This window comes from Gopherus evgoodei, chromosome 2 (genome assembly GCF_007399415.2).
Source record: "Gopherus evgoodei ecotype Sinaloan lineage chromosome 2, rGopEvg1_v1.p, whole genome shotgun sequence".
Lineage (NCBI taxonomy): Eukaryota > Metazoa > Chordata > Testudines > Testudinidae > Gopherus > Gopherus evgoodei.
Genome location: NC_044323.1, coordinates 103663764 through 103683431, shown reverse-complemented (window position 1 = coordinate 103683431; position 19668 = coordinate 103663764). Strand labels below are relative to the sequence as shown.

Genomic DNA, 19668 nt, shown 5'->3' with positions numbered 1-19668 from the left:
TCTCTGTTTATGCTGGTGACTTAAAGGAGTTGGAAGAAGGCCTTGTTTTCTGCCCCTGATCCCTAGGGACCTTATGTTCTGTTTTCACTTGATAAACCCTTTAATGACCTAGGAAAGACACAGGGTTTTTTTATTTGTTTGGAGGTGGGGGTTTGAGAGAAAAAAATTAATGGAAATAGACAAACAAAAAATAATATGTAGCATGAATTAAAATAAAACCAGCACAAACAACACAATGCAGGGAAAAGAAAGCAGTACAAATAGTAAAATAAAGATTTCTGGTTAGGTATTACACCCTGCTGTACCCCAGAATAGCAGTCCAAAAAGTCTCTCAAAAAAAGAGAGAGAGAGAAAAGAAAAATGATGCATGACACGCAGTTAAGTTGTCAATCAAAATATGTAATAACCATGAACTGGTTAGGTCAGCAGCAGTGTGCATAAAACGTGATAATAGTCCGAATGGCAGATATGTAGCAGCGGGCCCTGATTAGTTGCCCGCACCCAGCAGTGTGAACACACATATGCACATGCAGCCTTGAACAGGAACACTGAGTCCAGGGAGCAGGAACCAGGAAACAAAACAGGAATAGGGAGGAGGAAGGCAACACACACACCAGTCATCACATTGTGTTGGATCTGCTGTTGTAAATTCAAATTGCTTTACTATTGCAAATAAAGAATTGCATAAGATATATGAGTGGGATTTTTCTAGAGTGTGAGTGATTTAGGAGTACAATCCCAATGATTGTCATTGACTTTCAAAGGGACTTGTGGTCCTAAATCACTTAGGTAGGGGGTCTTGTGGTAGTTATTGCCCCTTCCTGGCACTTTTTGGAGTCAGATGGAAAGATCCTGCTTTACTGCTTGTGCAGGGATGAGGTGGCTCCTGATTCTCTCTTTTCCCCTACCATCCATGTCAGAGCACCTGAGCAACACAGAGCAGGATTTATCCCTTAGATTATCTTCATGAAATTACATAAAAATACCCAAGTAACCTTAAATAGTTCCTAGCAAGTGGTTGGTAGATCATCTCTCTGTATCTGTCTGTAATGTATTTATATACATACACAAACACTGGAAATCTCTTTTATGATGAAGTCATTGTTTCATAATGACTTCTCTCTAAACAAAAGTTTGCTATGATGCACTATAATTCACTGTACCCACTATAGCCACTATAATTCTTTGAAGAGTTTGAATCTTCAATTTATCTTAACCAAAACCAATTAACGGTAAGTATGTTCCACAGCATAATTTGCACAGACTAGGTAACTATCAAGAATAAACTGGATTCTTACTGTTCTAATATTAACACTAGTTTTATTTAACTTGCGGTTGTTTGTGTATTTGCAGGTCTTTTCTCCCAACTAACAAAAAAGTATAAACAGAAATATGTTGTATACAAGTATCTTACTTTTTGTCGTCTTTTGCCTTCAGAAATACGAATCTGTATTTCTTTTTCTTCATACTGTTAAGCCTCGTGTTTCAACCCACAGTCTGGATTAAGTCCTGCTCTCAGATGCGCACGTTTGGCTCCAATTGACTTCAACAGAACCTTTGCATATGCAATTATCTTCTCCCGGTAGACTTTGTCCTTTATCTCTGCTCTGTGCAACAATCCAGGGATGGTGCTTATGGTTGTTCTGCATTTTCATGAATTTCTCAAACAGAAAGTAGTCAGTTTTCAGCTGTATCAGACGCTATCTATCCCAGGTAACATATTACCTAGCTATGGTATATTATATATCCCAGGTGACTATAATACTTACTTGTTCATTGGTGAAGCATACAATGGGGGAACAACTCTCTAGCCTTCAATTATTGTTGTGATGAAAGGTTTTTTTACTTTGGCAATATTGCCTAAAGAAGGGGATTGGAAAAATAAATTAAGCTTAATCCATCTCTTGTTAATACACCAGGTTACCTCAGGAAGGAAAAATTAAGGGAAAAAGTTATTAACAATAGGTACAATTGAGCTGTGGGCTAGACTACCAAAAGAGAGGGCGTTGAGGCACCTTACACTTCAGATACTCAAGAAGAGAAAAGATCAGATCTATTGGGATTTTGGTCTGGGTTTCAGAGATGATCCTAAATTCACTGGATTGATGGATACCTTTGGAAGATTATATTAGTTTCGTCTGTGTTCAGATTGTTTTCGGTGATCTGGGAAACCACATCCATTTTCCTTACATTTATCACATGTTGTCTTCTGGAGCTGTGGGCTTCTAAACAGTGGCAGAATTTGGCCCAGTATGTTCCTGTGGGCAGTACATTATTTGGAAATGGAAATAAGTGTTGTGTCTTGAATGCCACTGTGTTGATAAATTTTGACTTTTTAATAGTGAGTGCAGAGTACATTTTCCCTTTTTATATGTGTACTGCTCCTGTCAATGTTAATGGTAGTCATAGTATGTATGCGGAAAAAGGAGAGTATAGTTCTTTCTTGGATGTTTAAACAAGTATAAAAGCAGGATAGACTCTGTTATAGAAGCTTTTATGCTCAAATGACACCATGTGTTGCTTCTCAGAAAGGAGGCCACTACTCTAATGACAATAGAGTCAAATGCCAGTTTTAACTAAAAGCTTTCTAACTTTGTTTCACAGTTTATATTTAGTAGCATTTCACAATTTAGAGTTCTTCCCACATCAAATTTCAGGTAATTGTGCTGAGCACAGCAAAGATGATTATTTTCTGGAAGAGACATTTTAAAACACCAGTAATTTGAACTTGAAGATTCAAACTAGACAATCCTTTCAATATACCCTCACTGAGTTTTAACTGTCATTAATTTATTATTGTTTTAAAATAACTTTTCTTTAAGAGCAGATTAAACTGAAAATAAATTTGGTTTAGCCTCATTTGGAATGTACAGATGGTCCGTGTTTTCATTTACTCCATATATGCAATTGTTATCAGGTCAGATTAAAGCTATTAACAGCAGAATTGTGTGAAACATGGAGGTTTTGCATCTCAAAGATTTGTGTGACATTTTCCGTTGTTTTCAATACTCATGGGTTCAGCCCCTTCTTTTGCCTATGCTACATTTTTTAGGTTTGAGGTTAGAATGAATCCAAAACTCAGATGAAGGCTTGCCCAAAGCTGTTAAGTGAAAGCCACATGAAACTCTGACTTTTGAATGGTCTCAACAGGATTCCATCAATCAGAACAAATTCAATGAGGTTTACAAACTTTAAGGGCTTTTACCCTGTGGTTTGGAGTTTATTACAAATATAAAACCAGGTTAGAATTTAAAGATTTTGGGATTGAGTGAGAAATTATGTTTATTTCTTATTGGGCATAAACTCAGATGATTACAAAATTTTACTCCAGCTGTAAATGGTCTTTGGATTTTGCAAGGCTGCCCCTAGAAGTGATTCTGAAAGGTAATACTAGATTCCACTATCTGCAAAATGTTTTGTCCTCCATTAGATTTAATGTCATTCTAATGAACTGTTCTGGCTGACCACAAACTGTCGGCAATAGAGTGACATAATGATTTGAAAAGGCTTTCTATGGGCATAAAGACTGTATTGTTAAATGAGCAGATATGCCATGCTGGGGTTGTTCATTGGACAGTCGGTTGCTTGCTTTCCTCAGAATGAAAAAAACATTTTAAAGCAGATTATGGTTAGATAAAAAATAAGTTTTAATCTCACTTTTTAAGACAGTAGGTGGCTGTTTTGTGTAAAGGCCTAACCAGTAAGTGTACTATTTCTTGGCTTTTTATCAGCAAAATAATACCACCTTCCTAAATCCCATGGCTGGGGAGAAAAGAGTCATAATTGCATGGTTTCTTTTTTCTTCATGTAAATTTAAGTATATTACTTGAATTTACTTTTCTCCAACATGAAGGATCTGTCGTCAACACCTACACATTTTCTCTGTCTGAAAACTGCTTTGTTTTTGGTGAATTAGGGGAGGATCTCCTCCTTGACCCTTCTGTTTTCTGTCCTACTCTAATCCACTCTGTATAGACATGGGAGACCTAACACAAGCTTCCCTCATGAAGCAGGAATCCTTTATCACAGGGAAAAAGAGAATTTGTCAACCTTATAAAGGGCATCACATGGGATCAAAGAAGGCAGGAATGATGTGTTTCACATTGATGTTGCCTAGAACAATCACTTAGGGCATGTTGTAACCCATGTCACATTTGAATCCTGGTTTCTAGCGATGAATACCTTGGAGCTTTCTGCTAGCCACTCCCTTTGCTATTTTTTTTTTAAGAGCGGCTTGCTCTTACAGTACACTTATACTCATAGCTTTACTCATGAGTTTTTATTACCATTCTTAAGGCCAAAGAGAGAACCTCAGCTTCTTGAAGAGCAATGGTGACAGTACTTGGGCAATTGCCCTTGTGAAAATCATCCTATAGTTGTCTACAGAAATAGACCCTATCCTATGGTAAGCTGTAGCATTTAGACCATTACTGTGTTATATTGTAGACTCTTTTTTTTAATGAAGGTGAACATAACAAGCTACTGGGGGACTCCATCACAACCTGGACAATATTCTGGACAGGGTATGAGGTTGAGGGCTGAGGGACTTGAAACACTCAAACAGTCCAAATAACTTTCAGAATTATATTGTGTGGGAATGTCTTACCACTTTCATGAAAGGGGATCAAAGCAGTACTCTAAAGAAAACATGAGTAATGACATTGTTGGGAAGTACTGGCAGACAAAGAATACTGCACGTGTATGAAGCTATAAATATACATGCAGTGATTTCAATAAACACCATGAAATTTACAGCTTGTCAGATTTCCGTTATCAGAAGTCTGAGCTGTACATTTAGCCTTATCAGTGTTTACTTGTACTCTTCTGTATCGTAACACAGGATTTTAATAATAATTTTATATACTTTTTACTATTTTTTTCTAAGGGACTGCTCCCCTTATCTTCCCATAGTGTTTTAAGTGTTGCACAAAAATGTAAAAATATAGTACAGTTAAAACATGCAAACACAGTGAACAAACAGTGTTTATGGAGAGAACTACTAAAAAAAACCATATCCATAACCCTCTGTCCCAAACCCTCCCATGTCTCTTTTGTGACATTCACATTCTTTTGAAAATCTTGAGGAGTTACAAACTGACACATTTAAACATATAAAACTTAATGCCAAGACTTTCATGGGATGCAGCATTGTTGGATGCTGAAATTATGACACTGGAAATGACTGAATTAATTGACAAACTTCTGCCCTTTTTAATATTACAATCCTGATGTCACGCCATTTTTCAGCCATATTACTTTGGGCTGTGAACTCATTTCATAAAATGAGCAACACCTGAATCAGGATACTCCATGGTGTTGGAGAGAGTGGTGCTGGGAACTTAATACAGGATAGGCTTCCTTCTGAGCCCACTAGTGCTGCAGCATGAGGTTAAGGGCACCATGCTGTGGGAGATCATTGGGATGAGATGTAAAACATTAGAAATGGGGCCTGATTGCACATAGTCATTAGTCCTCCCATAGCGTTCTTCTCAAGAGAAGCAATATTAGCACTGGCGTCCATACTCACTGCCTATGAACAACTATTTTTATTTCCCTCTAATGCCTGGTTCAGTTTCAACTGAATAATTATTCTTTGCTTCCTTTCTTAAACTGATGTGTAGTACTGTTAATCAGCGATTGCATTCTACCCTAGAGATGGCTGCATTTCAATGATGGGAGATTTTAGTCCTCAATCTTGCAAGCTGGTCTGTGCTTTGGACCACCCAAAGAAATGATAAGTTCTGTAAAAATATAAGGCTTTATGATGTATTTTACTGGATATGGTATTTTCAATGACATTGAATTGAATGACATTCAATGAAATTTTCACTTAATTCGATTAGGGACATTAACACAGGTACTGTGTACATAACATTACATCTTAACAAAAAGGACAAGTCAGAGATCTATACAGTCCCTTATACAGATGCTGTGTTGTAATTGGAATATTGTAATAATATCTAGTTTTTTATGGAAGGAATAAAATAATAAATAAAGGTGAAAAGACTCGTAGCTCAATGTAAGTCTGAACTTTTAACTTGTGACCTGCAAGAGAGGATGAAAGCTGTCTCTGTAAATACTATTTAGAGTTTGCTTTAACACATATTTCTTTTCCTCTCATCTGGAATGATCAATTCTGTCATATATCAGATTTGGTCATTTAAACCACTGCTTCATAACAGGTGGACCCAGGACAGTTCTAAGTTCATCCCTAGTACATAATAAATATTTGTTTGCTCCATCAAATCAATTGTACAATATTTTACAGTGATGGGAGTAGGCAAAACATTTTAGAACTATATTTTCAGCAGGCCTCTAAAAATGCCTCTTCAAAATTTCTTGGGGCACATGTGCACTCACACAAAACCCCAGTATTTCTGTGATCACACCAGGAAATTTTATGTGTAAAGGCTGACCTGCAAATTAAAAGAATATGCTTAGAATTTTTCTCTGTCTGTTTCTGTAAGTCCTATGTAAAGGTGACCTTTTAATAACTATAGAAACCAATGATGGAAGAACTTGAGCTTTGGCAGTGCAGTCGGGGGAAGCACCCTGTGTTTCAAAGCCCTGATCCAATTCCAGGTGGAAGACAATGGCAGTCTCTTCACCTCTTCTCTTGTGCAAGCTGACATATAACTAGATAGGAAGGGCAAGAAAAGCTCTTTCACGTGTTCTGTGGAAGCTGAAGGGGAGAACTATCATGGAACAGACTGGGCATCCTTCCTTGCATTGTTGGATGGGAAGATCAGAAGTTTTCTTTGTTGATGAGCATTCCTGCATCAGAGTAGATGGAAGAGAGTAGATGAAGGGATCTGCCTCTACCAGCCCAGAATGGAGGTAATTTTTTGTGCCTCTGTTGTAACTGTGAGTTCAGCAGGTGCATACACTATAAGTGAGAATTTTGCTCCAACTCTTTCAAGTATAGAAATAATAGGTTTTACCTAAAGATATCAAGCCTGGCATTCATTTGCCTTTTCTGGCTCCAGTTCAACAAGGCACTTAAGCACATGCCCCACATGTCAGTGGGACCTTTTGCCTTGTTTGAAGTGTGACATGCATTTAAGTATATTGGTGAATCAAGGCTTCTCATTCTATGCCATTTTTTGTTACGTTGTTGGCAGAAATCCTATAGCAGTAATTTTAGGAGAGTAAAATAATTTAACCATGTCAATGCCACTGAATGCACTGCACAGGTAGGGGCAAACACAGTTCCAGTCTTGTCCAACCTACTTGGTACATCAACTGTTTGGAATAAAAGAATCATAGAAATGTAGGGTTGCATGGGACCTCAAGAGTTCATCAAGTCCAACCCTCTGCAACTGAGGCAGGATCAAACAAATCTAGAAGAATGCTGACATTCTAGGGCAACATGGTGACTGTAACAGAGCCCAGCAAATGTGATCAATTTAGAAATGATACCAACAATATTATTCAGTCAATGCTTCAGTCTTTCTGCTCGGCATTACTTTTTCTGTATCCCACACTCCTCCCTTAAAGATTGCATTTGAAACAGAGTTACCTGACTATAATGAGAATTAAAATGTGCCCCAATTTCCTGAGGTAAATATTGATCCAAGGTAAAAGTGTAGGACCAGTGTCACCTGGTGCTCTACTCACTGCTAAGGGTGCCTCCATCTGGTTCTGTCTGGAGATTAGCTATGCCAGTCTGATGACTCTCCTGCAGTTGTTCACTTTGTCACTCTCCCCATCTCGCTTGCTTGTGACTCGACTGCTCTCGCTTCATGGCTTGGACCTCCAGCCAGGTCAGAGTAGTCCTTCCCTTCTGGCGTGTCAAAGTCTCTCAGGACTTACTGTCCCACTCATTCCTCTCACTGCCCCTTAATGGTGCCACTGCCCAGTGACTGGTAGTGGATATGCCAGATATGCACATAAAGGAGTTCTCCATGCACAGATTATTGTTGTTTGTATTAGAAAAGCCCTTAGAGGCTAGTATCATGCTTGGGGTCCCCGGGGGCTAAGTGCTATGCAAACACATACTGAGACATAGCTCCTGCCCCAGAGTTTATAATCTGAGAGACAGAGCGGAAGGAGGAACAGAGCCACAGAGAGGTGAAGTGACAAACAACAGGTCGGTGGCAGAGTTACCAGTAGAACTAGTCTCCTTAATCTCAATTCAGTGCTCTGTCCATCAGACCATGCTGTCTTCCCTTCCCTATGTGAAGTGGGGGAGTGGTTTAGTCACCTTCTTAGCATCGACCCCCCCACTTGGGTTTGATGGAGATTCTCTGTGAGGTTCAAAGTGGGAAGGGCCAGGGGATGCATATCATCTCTCCACCATCTGTGTAGGCCTTACCTGGAAAGGAACTATATCCTTAGGCTGTGTTGTATTCCATTTTCTGCATAACCCAAGGAAGGGCCCCTGAGCAGCCATAGCTGGAACCATGTCATCAAGGAGCCTGGATGTGGGGCAGGCTGCATCTTTTCCTGAATGGGGTAAATCTTATTCCCTTATTGAATAGTGGGGGGAACTTCCACAAGGAAATCCTCACAGGGATTTTTCTCCCTAGAGCATCCCATCTTCCTTAGATTTCTACTCCAGAGGAGTAGCTTTTAAAGGTAAATCTTTCCATATGGTAAACAGATTGTGTCATCAAAGGCATGAACCCCTTTTTTACTGTCATTCTCTTCACAATAAAAATATAGGACTGGAGAAGTATGGAGTTGGATGATATAAGTGAAAACAAAACTAAATTTCATCTCTGAAAGTGTTTTGTAAATTGGAAGCACCGGATTGTGGATCTGATGGTGAACAGACTACATCTGGTGTATATTACGAGAAAGGGTGTTTTAACAGATTATTTATGTGGCCAATATTGCAGTGCTATTTAACCCCCACCTGCTTTAAAGTATTTCTATACCATGCCAATGGAAGAGACTTGAATGACAGCACCCCTTTGATGTTGTCCATGGGGATTGAACCCAGGATTTCTGGGTCTTAATGTATGTATCTGTCTACTGCCCGACATAAAGAACCGAAGATCGATAGCTCATAGGTTGCAGCAGACTTGTATCTACGGTATTTAGAACTAGCCACTAGAGGCGGTGGGGGAAGCAACCCTGTGTAAGGTTGGGTTACAACTGCAAAATAGTGATGAATGTACGTGGAAGACAAGCATAAGACTTCTGTCAACAAGGGGAGTACAGCATACCTGCCTATAATGGGAAATTGAAAAGCATAGCATTTTCCGTTTGGCTTGAGTTCTTCTATCTCCTCTCTGGTTTCCCTCTCCCATTAAAAGTACAATTAATCATTTTATATTTTCAACTTATCAAATCAGGAAAATAATCTGTTACTGATTTTAAGTGAGTTATGAGACAAGTGAGGGTCCAGGTTCCAAAAACTATTTTCACTGCAGTCTATCATGGCAGGACTGATTCCTCCTCAAATTCTTTTGATGCTACTTTAATAGTTGTGCCCATTGCAGCAATGACAGTTGTGGCACTGATGTCCCTCACTGATATTGTAGCAACAAAAGTACTGAGACTTTGGAAGCAGACCTGAGAGCCTGGGAAATCTCCCCAAAGTCTGAGTGTCAGGCTAAAATCCTGAGATAAGACAGGTCTGATGTACATCTGGTTTGTTTTCTCTCAAGAAAATTCAGTGTGTACTCGTATTTTATTCCCTTGAGGGAGGAAAACTTCCATGGAACCATTTCCCTCCTTTCCAGAGCCCCTTCTGGTTGTGTGTAAGATCTGTTTGACTTTGTAAATGAAGCATGTTTTCTCATGGGGATTATACCAAAATAAATAAGTCTGTAATCCTAAAAGGATAACAGAGTTCACTGTGGAATGTGTATCTAATTAAGCTTTAAGAGGTCAGACCTGATACAAAGGAAGCAGAAGTGGAGGCTCTCAACAAAAGTAAATACAATTGACAAAAAAGTGGATTTGTTTTTTTGTTTTCACTCTTCTGAAGAAAAAAATCCAACAAAACCCAAGATATTCTGAATAAAAATGTGCATGTATATAACATGTTTTGCCCAAGCATCTCAAACCTTTACAAATCTTGCATTGATTAAGACTCCCAAAGCCCTTTTTTGGGTGTAATAGTAGTATACCCCTCGCTCAGATGGGCATACTAAGTTACAGATAGGATTAATCTCTTGCCCCAGGTCACACAGGTTAGTGGGAGAGTCAAGAAAATTATAAGGGTCCTGGACCCTGTCACTGGCTCTAATCACTATATGCTCTCCCAAGACTCCATTTTAGGTTCTTGTAAATATTTCTTTGCCTCTGGACTCTTTTGGGGCATAGCCAATTATCTGAGTTAGAGAGCTAGCTGGCATAGAAAATGCTGATCTGTCATTACCTGCCTCTGATTAACTGGAGAGCTCCTCCATTACTGCATCCAGGAATCCCTATAGGTTTTGGTAGCTCTGAAGAGTTCCTTCTCTTTTGTTCTTTTCAAATGCACCATATGGAGCTAGGTACCAAATCTCTTCTTCTGTGCATGGCCCTTGAGAGAATTGTAGGTGGACTTTGATTTATGTAACAAGAAACTTCTTTTCTTTCCTTTTGCAAGCTGACATGTTCACAGTTTTCTTTTTGGGGTTTCTCAATATAGGCCAAGTGTGTGACCTTGCCAAATCAAACAAGACACTGTGGAGAGAAAAACCAAGCTTCCAGGTGGCAGAAAAATGTGAACAATACATTTTTATTTCTTAGAACAGACACATTCCAGGTTGTTAGTGAGGGTCTCTTTTCCAACAGTTCCAATGATTTAATATTAAACAGCTCTTTCTATTGCCTCATGGGTGTTTTTTGCACAGGAGTTTGTGTGTATTTAAATGCACTGAAATATAAAATGTCTTCTGAAGGAACGTAACTTTCCTTTTAAGATGCTAACGTAGGGCGCTGCTCTGTAATCCCAAATGAGGCAACAAGGAGTTTTGCTTGTGTCAGGAATGTAGGAACAGGCTCATGGCTTAGACATCATAACGCTCAGTGTCTATATGTGGCAGTGCTTTCTACTTTCAAAGAGTTCTGCAAACGTTAACTAATCCTTCATGACACCTCTCTGAGGTAGGTAAGCACAGTATTATCCTCATTTTATCAGACAGAAAACTCTGAAGCAGAGAATTTAATAAGGCAACAGAAAAAGTCTCTGTCAGAGCTGGATTTAGAACTCCAGAGTTTCTGGCTGTATTTCCTCAAACTTTCCTTTAGCAAATTTACTATAGAATTAGGCATCACAAAATGCAATGTATAAGACTGCATTTATTTGAAGGCCACTCTAATATGTTTTTGGTTTCTAATTGCTCTTTGAAGGAGCTGTATAATGATTTTTGCTGGTTTTTACAGACACAGTCATGAACCCAGACATGTTAAATCTGTTTTTGCCTAATTTTAATTTTATAAAATTCACTGAATTTCTTTTATCATCTTGAGAATTTAGTATGCTTAAAATTTCCATACGCTAACTTGTTTTGGAAAATTCCCTTTAAAAATTATAATTTGCTGAGGAGAATTTTCATAGGAAGTGACAAATAGCTGAAGTGACCATAGATCCAGATTGTACAGGGACAGGCTTTTTTTGCATGTAATCTCCGAGTAACTCCTTTGGGGACTTCTGAAATGTCTCAATCTTTATTTATTTCATCAATCACAATGGTTGGGTTTATTTATGTGTGAGTGTCAATTAATCACAGTTAATTTAAGTGATTAACTTAACAAAATTAATTATGATTTTAAAAAATAATTATAATTAATCACACTGTTAATAGAATACCAACTGAAACGTATTAAATATGTGTGGATGTTTTTCTACATTTTCAAATATATTGATTTCCATTAAAACACAGAATACAAAGTGTACAGTGCTCACTTCATATTATTATTTTTATTACAAATATTTGCACAGTAAAAATTATGAACAAAATAAATAGTATTTTTCATTTCATCTCATACAAGTACTATAGTGCAATCTCTTTATCATGAAAGTGTAACTCACAAATGTAGATTTTTTTTGTTACATAACTGCACTCAAAAACAAAACAACATAAAACTTTATGGCCTACAAGTCCACTCAGTCCTACTTCTTGTTGAGCCAGTCACTAAGACAAACAAGGTTGTTTACATTTACAGAAGATAATGTTGCCTGCTTCTTATTTACAATGTCACCTCAAAGTGAGGACAGGCATTCACATACCACTTTTGTAGCTGGTGTTGCAAGGTATTTATATGCCAGATATGCTAAACATTCATATACCCCTTCAAACTTTGGTCACCATTCCAGAGGACATGTTTCCATGCTGATGATGCTCGTTAAAAAATAATGCATTAATTAAATTTGTGACTGAACTCCTTGGGAGAGAATTGTATGTCTCTGCTCTGTTTCACCCGCATTCTGCTATATATTTCATGTTATAGGCAGTCTCAAATAATGACCCTGCACATGTTAATTTTAAGAACAATTCCACAGCAGATTTGACAAAATGCAAAGAAGGAACTATGTGAGATTTCTAAAAATAGCCACAGCACTTGATCCAAGGTTTAAGAATCTGAAGCACTGTTTAAAATCTGAGTGGGACAAGGTGTGGTGCATGCTTTCGGAAGTCTTAAAAGAGCAACATTCCGATGTGGAAACTACAGAACCCAAACCACCAAAAGAGAAAGTCAGCCTTCTGCTGGTGGCATCTGACTCAGATGATGAAAATGAACATGCATTGTTCTGCTCTGCTTTGTATTATGTCCTCTGGAACATGTCCTCTGGAATGGTGGTTGAAGCATGAAGGGACATATGAATCATTACCTCATCTGGCATGTAAATATCTTGCAACACTGGCTACAACAGTGCCATGTGAATGCCTGTTCTCACTTTCAGGTGACATTGTAAACAAGAAGCAGGAAGCATTATCTTCTGCAAATTGTAACTAAACTTGTTTGTCTGAGCAATGGGCTGAAGTAGGACTGAGCCTCTAACGTTTTACCTTGTTTTATTTTTGAATGCAGTTATTTTGTTGTACACAATTGTACATTTGTAAGTTCAACTTTCATGATAAAGAGATTGCACTACAGTACTTGTATTAGGTGAATTGAAAAATACTATTTATTTTGCTTTTTACAGTGCAAATATTTGTAATAAAAATAAATATAAACTGAGCACTGTACACTTTGTATTCAGTGTTGTAATTGAAATCAATATGTTTAAAAATGTAAAAAGCACCCAAAAATATTTAAATAAATGGTATTCTGTGCTTAACAGCGCGATTGATCTTGATTAATTTTTTTAATTGTGTGATTAATCATGATTTTTTTAATTGTTTGACAGCCTATATATATATATAAATTTTGTTCAGTATTGCTGTACTGACTATAATGACTAGCATTTACTATGTGTATCAGGAATAAACAGTCCAGTAGAATGAGTGTTAAGTGTGAAGTATTTGGAGGGAAAAGTTGAATGTGTGTAGAACAGCTCTGATAGTATCTATTGGCCATTGTGAATTCTAATAGCTCTTGTTCAGTGTTTCCTGGTAAACTCATTTAGAGCACTACGCTACTAAAATAAAGCCTCCATTCTGAGAAATATGGATGTGTTTGAGTTAGAGGTTGGTAGTAGTACACATTTATTACAAGATGTACTTTTGTTGTTTTATGCTTATTTAGAGATCCTAAAAATGGGAACACAAAATGTCCTGGTTTTGAAAATGTAGTCTCTGACAATAGCAGTATTTTAGGAGACGATACCGTTATTTTCAGACACTGAAGTGAAATCACACAGCCTTTCGGTCATTTTATCAAAGTGCTTTTTTCAAGGAATGTGAGTCAATAATAAACTCCAAGCAAAGAAAGTTAATGTGTTTCTGGAACTGTTAATAAATAAATAAAGGTTCTAAAACAATTCCATTAACTCTCGCCAAATCTAGTCTTTGCTGTCATTTCAGCAAAAAGTCAGCAGGCTCTTCTTACATCACTGTAATTCTGTTAGCTTTGCTAGACATAGCCCTATCAGAACCCTATATTTTTCATTCCTTTCACTCTACCTACCATCCTTTAAAAACAATTACTAATGTACTGAAACATACTGCCTCTTAGCAGGTCAAAGTGCTTTACTTGAACAAGAAATTTTGTCTATATTGTGCGTGGACTTTTATATACAATGAATAGGACCCTGTTGCAGTCATCCCACATCTACTGTAAAATTTTATAGCTTATATCTATAATTTACTTGGGTGGTAGCTGTTGTTCAGAGTGAATGCTGCAATATAACTAAACAAATAAGGTGTGCAGATTTTCAAGGAAAGCATTGACTGATATTGGAGGTTGAAGCTTTGAAACCAAGCTCTGGAGCTGTCTGGCTCACTCTTTGTAGAAAGCTGTTTGTCTTAAAAGGCTTGTAGAGGAGGCACAGCCACAAATTTTAAAAAGATCAAAATAGAGTACAGGTGGGATGGTGCACTTTATAAAAGGTAATGGTAGAATGCAAACATCGGATGTCCAAGCAAGTGATGCTGTAATATGACAGAGGGGGGCACTATAGTACAGCTGTTAAAGCAAGCGGTAATGGACTTTTTCCTTTGTATGTGCACTGTTAGAAAGCCAACAAATAACGACTTATCAGCTTTTTAAAGTTAATATATTTGTCATCTCAGGTGATGGCTGGTTACTGATTGCACACTGTTTCATGGCTCTGAGATAAAGAAATACTTACCCAAGGTTTCTCAGGAAATGTAAATAATTACTGGAGGCAGAATTTGTTGTTAAATTAATTCTTTGTTAAATATATTGTCGGCATCAACGCAAGACTTCTCAAAACTAAGGCCGTAGCTCAGGAAGGCATTATTTCTCAGGGAAAGCACTTAAATATCTGCTTAACTTTAAGCACATGCTTAAATTCCATTGAAGTCAATAATATTTAAGTTAAGTCAATAAGTTAAAGTTGTTAAACTTTTCCTTAATTTTGGGGCCTGTTGTATCCACAGTATATGTGCACTTGCACAAGCAGAGAATTGTGCTTAGAAACTGTGCATTCTGCATGCAAAAACATGTAGTTTACACACAATTTTTCACATGTACAATTTGCATATGTTCTGGGTGTGGTTATATGTCTAGGTGCATGTGCATATACTTTGCAGGCACAGAGCAGGTGCCTAGTTTTGAAAAATTGACCTAAGCATTTTTATAGTATTGTTGCATAATAATTAGTGTTAAATGTATAGATATTGAAAAACATTTTGTAAATATTTAAATATGATATTTTATAAATGATTATTTAATGTACTTTTTAGTAGAATAAACATACTAGAAGAAGTAGACAAGTGAGTGACTCTAACTTGCCAGGGTATATTACTAGGTAGCCTCATAGGTACCAGTAAATGTAACTTCTGGAGTGGTCAGGAAAATTATTTTAGGGTTATATCCACTTACACTAGAGAATATAATAGGGGGTGAGTAATGTATAAAACAGTTGAATATGGTAGTGGTCCTACAGTTGCCAGCACTGCAGTAATATTAGATTTGAATAAAGTAACCCTGCAACTTTGCTTTCTAGCACTATAGTTGGGAAAAATTGAGTTATGTGTCTAGTGAAGAGCATAAAACCTGGCTGTGTTCTTCTGTAGATAGGTATCATTTTGTAAAGTCATAAACAAGCTTTAAGCAAGCACTCTCTTTGTAAATGTGTCACTCAATGGAAAATTTAACACTTTTTAATTGGTAATACACATACATTCTTTATCCTGTATGAAGTTATTTCTCTATTTGGAAATATGAAATTACAACACAGTCTGTACTATAAAAATAATCTTAACATAGCACTTTTCATCCATAGATCTCTAAGTATTTTACAAAGGAGATCAGTACCGTTATCCCCATTTTACAGATGGAGAAGCTGAAGTACAGGGAGGTCACCTGGCAAACCAATGATTAGGCTGGAAATTGAACTCAGGTTTCGTGAGTCCCCCACCCTATTCTCCAAGCCACACTGGCTCCCTAACTAATATAACATTAATCATGATACTGAGAGAGTTTTTCAGACTGACATTTTGAGCATTGAAGTGGTTTGAAAAATAAAGCATTTAATAATAGAGATTAAGGGGACACCGCCAACTTGAGTAAATTTGATCCATTTTAAATATGTTAGTTAAAACTAGTTTCAGGTATGACACCTACTTCTAAGTCCTGCAAATTTGTGTGCTTTTACAATCACATATTCCTGTTTTTCATTCCCCTACTGTGCCTTGAAAGACCCACATAATGGGCAAAGGAAACAAACTCTTTATAAAGTGCTGTGAAGTGGGTAAAGTAGACAAACTGGAAAAAAAGGGGGGTTTCCCCTATTTTCTTTTAAAGTATAACCTTTACTGTAATTGCCAAAGCACAAATGTAGACAGAAGTCTGATTTTTTTATTGAGAGCGTCCCTTTAAAATTGCAAGCTCACTGGAGCTTAGAAAAAATGGGCATGCTTTGGACCAAATTTTGGCGGCTGTCGCACAACTGCACAAGAGAATGAGAGGGGAAAACAATACAGGGAGCCCCTTCCTCACCTTTGCTCCAACATAGATGGCAGCCATAATACAATCTCCTGCTCTCCAGACATGCGGGTAGACTCTGTTCTTTTAAGAGGGATCAATTCCTTACAGGCGGGGTCCCGCCCCTTGTGTGCCACTTGGTGGCTTGAGGGTTGATTTGGGGACAGGTGGGAGGGGCATGGACACCCTAGACTGGATTCCCAGGGAGTTCATTTTCTCCAGCACACTTGGAGGCAATATGACAGCTCCTGGAGTCTGTAGGGAAAGGCTTCCAGCCATCATCACTCATGCAATGCAACTATTCACTTCACTCCAGCACAGCCCTTTGTGATTAAGCCCTTTGACTTTTGTAGAGCTCTGGCTGCTTTGAGTGAAGGTGTTACATAAAATTGTATGTGCCTATGTCAGGCAGAAGGTCAGGGAGGCAGGAAAGCTGTCTTCACTTCAAACAACTGGAATCTTACGACAGTTTATTAACATCTTCCACCTGTTTAATATGCTTGCTCAGTTGGACAGAGAGGATTAGCAAAAGTCAGCAGCAGCCATGGTGAAATCTGCTGCGAAAAATATGCGTATGCATATCACTTAGTCCATAGACTGTCAAACTCAGGGGTCACAGAAAGGCTTCAGGTTGTGAAAGCCAGCTTCCATTTCCTTGGCGTTAGCAGGGGAGAGTTGGGGATGGTGGGCAGGGTGGTCCTGAGATTTTTCAGCTTTAATGGGGGTTCCTGGTACAGAAAAGTTTGAGAACCACTCTTTCCCAAGCAAAGGCTCAGCTATCCAGGCAAACGCCATTTCCACATTGAGGGAGAAAAAATATTCTAGGATGGAAGCTTTACAGGAGTTAAGAGACCTGAGTGGGTTTTGTTTGATGTAGTCAACTCTGCTTCTTTCTGCCTGTGTTGTTCACCATCCAGTGTGCATAGGACTTGACAACCTCCTTCATTTCTGCTGGTTACAATGTTGCATAAATTGAGTCTTGCTTTTTAAAAGATTGTAATGAATACGGCTGTGCAGTGCTGTGGTACACTAGACCGCTTATGGGACTCAGCAAGGTGCCAGCTGCTCACAAATCAGAGGCAAATGGTATAGCTGCTTCAGCTGTGAGGCCCTAGCAGCACTAGCACAGTTAGATCCCAGTGAGCACTAAGTTACATGGCTAAGTGCAAGGGTATTTTACTAGAGCTGGCAAAGTAAATGTTCTAGTTATGGAGGCTTCAAGGTGCAACACTTCAGGTGAAACACATGCTGTTCCTAGCATGGCCACTTGGGGGCACTCCAGTAGAGAGTTCGGGCTCCTCAGAATGGACCTTAATATTATACAAGACAAAAGGGGACAAGAAGATCTGGACGACCTTGAAAACTGGAGAAATGGGATGACATTTAATAGTGCAAAGTGCAAGGTCATGCACTTAGGGACTAACAACAAGATTTTTTTCTATAAATTGGGGATGTATCACTTGGAAGTGACAGAGGAGGAGAAAGACCAGGGAATATTTGTTGATCATAGGATGACTATGAGCTGCCAATGTGATACAGCCATGAAAAAGGTTAATGCAGTCCTCAGATGCATCAGGTGAGGTATTTCCAACAGAGACAGGGAAGCGTTAGTATTATACACGGCACTGGTGAGACCTCATCTGGAATACTGTGTGCAATTCTTCTTGAGAAAGATTAATTCAAACTGGAACAGGTGCAGAGAAGGGCTAGTAAGAGATCTGGGGAATGGAAAACCTACCTGATGAGAGGAAACTCAAAGAGCTTGGCTTGTGTAGCCTAACCAAAGTTTGAAGGGAGATATGATTGCTTTCTAAATACATCAGAGGGATAAATACCAGGGAAGGAGAGGAATTATTTAAATTAAGTGTCAATGTTGACACAGGAACAAATGGATATAAATTGGCCATCAACAAGTTTAGCCTTGAAATTAGAAGAAGCTTTCTAACAATCAGAGGAGCGAAGTTCTGGAACAGCCTTCCAAAGGGAGCAGTGGGGCAAAAAATCTAATTGACTTCAGGACTGTACATGGTAAGTTTAAGTAGGGGATGCTATGATGAGACTGCCTACGATGGCATATAGCCGATCTGCAAATGCTAGTAGCAAATATCCCCAATGGCCGGTGATGGGACACTAGATGGGGAGGGCTCTGAATTAATACATAGAATTCTTTCCCAGGTGTCTGGCTGCTGGGTCTTGCCATAATGCTCAAGGTTCAACTTCTTGACCCCAAAGATGATGGTCAGGAATTTTCCTCTGAATCAGGTTGGCAGAGACCCTGGGGGGGGTTGCTTTTTCCTGCAGCATAGAAATTGGGTCACTTGGAAGTTTAAACTAGTGTAAATGGTGGATTCTCTGTGACTTGATGCCTTTAAATCATGATTTGATGACTTCAGTAACTCAACCAGAGATTATGGGTCTATTACAGGAGTGGGTGGGCAAGGTTTTGTGACCTGCAGTGTGCAGGAGTTAAGACTAGATGATCATAGACTTATAGACTCATAGACTCTAGGACTGGAAGGGACCTCGAGAGGTCATCGAGTCCAGTCCCCTGCCCTCATGGCAGGACCAAATACTGTCTAGACCATTCCTAACAGACATTTATCTAACCTACTCTTAAATATCTCCAGAGATGGAGATTCCACAACTTCCCTAGGCAATCTATTCCAGTGTTTAACTACCCTGACAGTTAGGAACTTTTTCCTAATGTCCAACCTAAATCTCCCTTGCTGCAGTTTAAGCCCATTGCTTCTTGTTCTATCATTGGAGGCTAAGGTGAACAAGTTTTCTCCCTCCTCCTGATGACACCCTTTTAGATACCTGAAAACTGCTATCAGGTCCCCTCTCAGTCTTCTCTTTTCCAAACTAAACAAACCCAATTCCTTCAGCCTTCCTTCATAGGTCATGTTCTCAAGACCTTTAATCATTCTTGTTGCTCTTCTCTGGACCCTCTCCAATTTCTCCACATCTTTCTTGAAATGCGGTGCCCAGAACTGGACACAATACTCCAGTTGAGGCCTAACCAGCGCAGAGTAAAGCGGAAGAATGACTTCTCGTGTCTTGTTTACAACACACCTGTTAATGCATCCCAGAATCACGTTTGCTTTTTTTGCAACAGTATCACATTGTTGACTCATATTAAGCTTGTGGTCTACTATGACCCCTAGATCTCTTTCT

The 19668-nt window shown here is 38.6% G+C and overlaps 1 protein-coding gene across 6 annotated transcripts in view; it reads left to right on the top strand.

Moving 5' to 3' along the window:
- TNS3 (tensin 3) overlaps positions 1-19668 on the top strand; it is a 438738-nt gene that overhangs the window by 190915 nt on the left and 228155 nt on the right. The window lies entirely within an intron of this gene.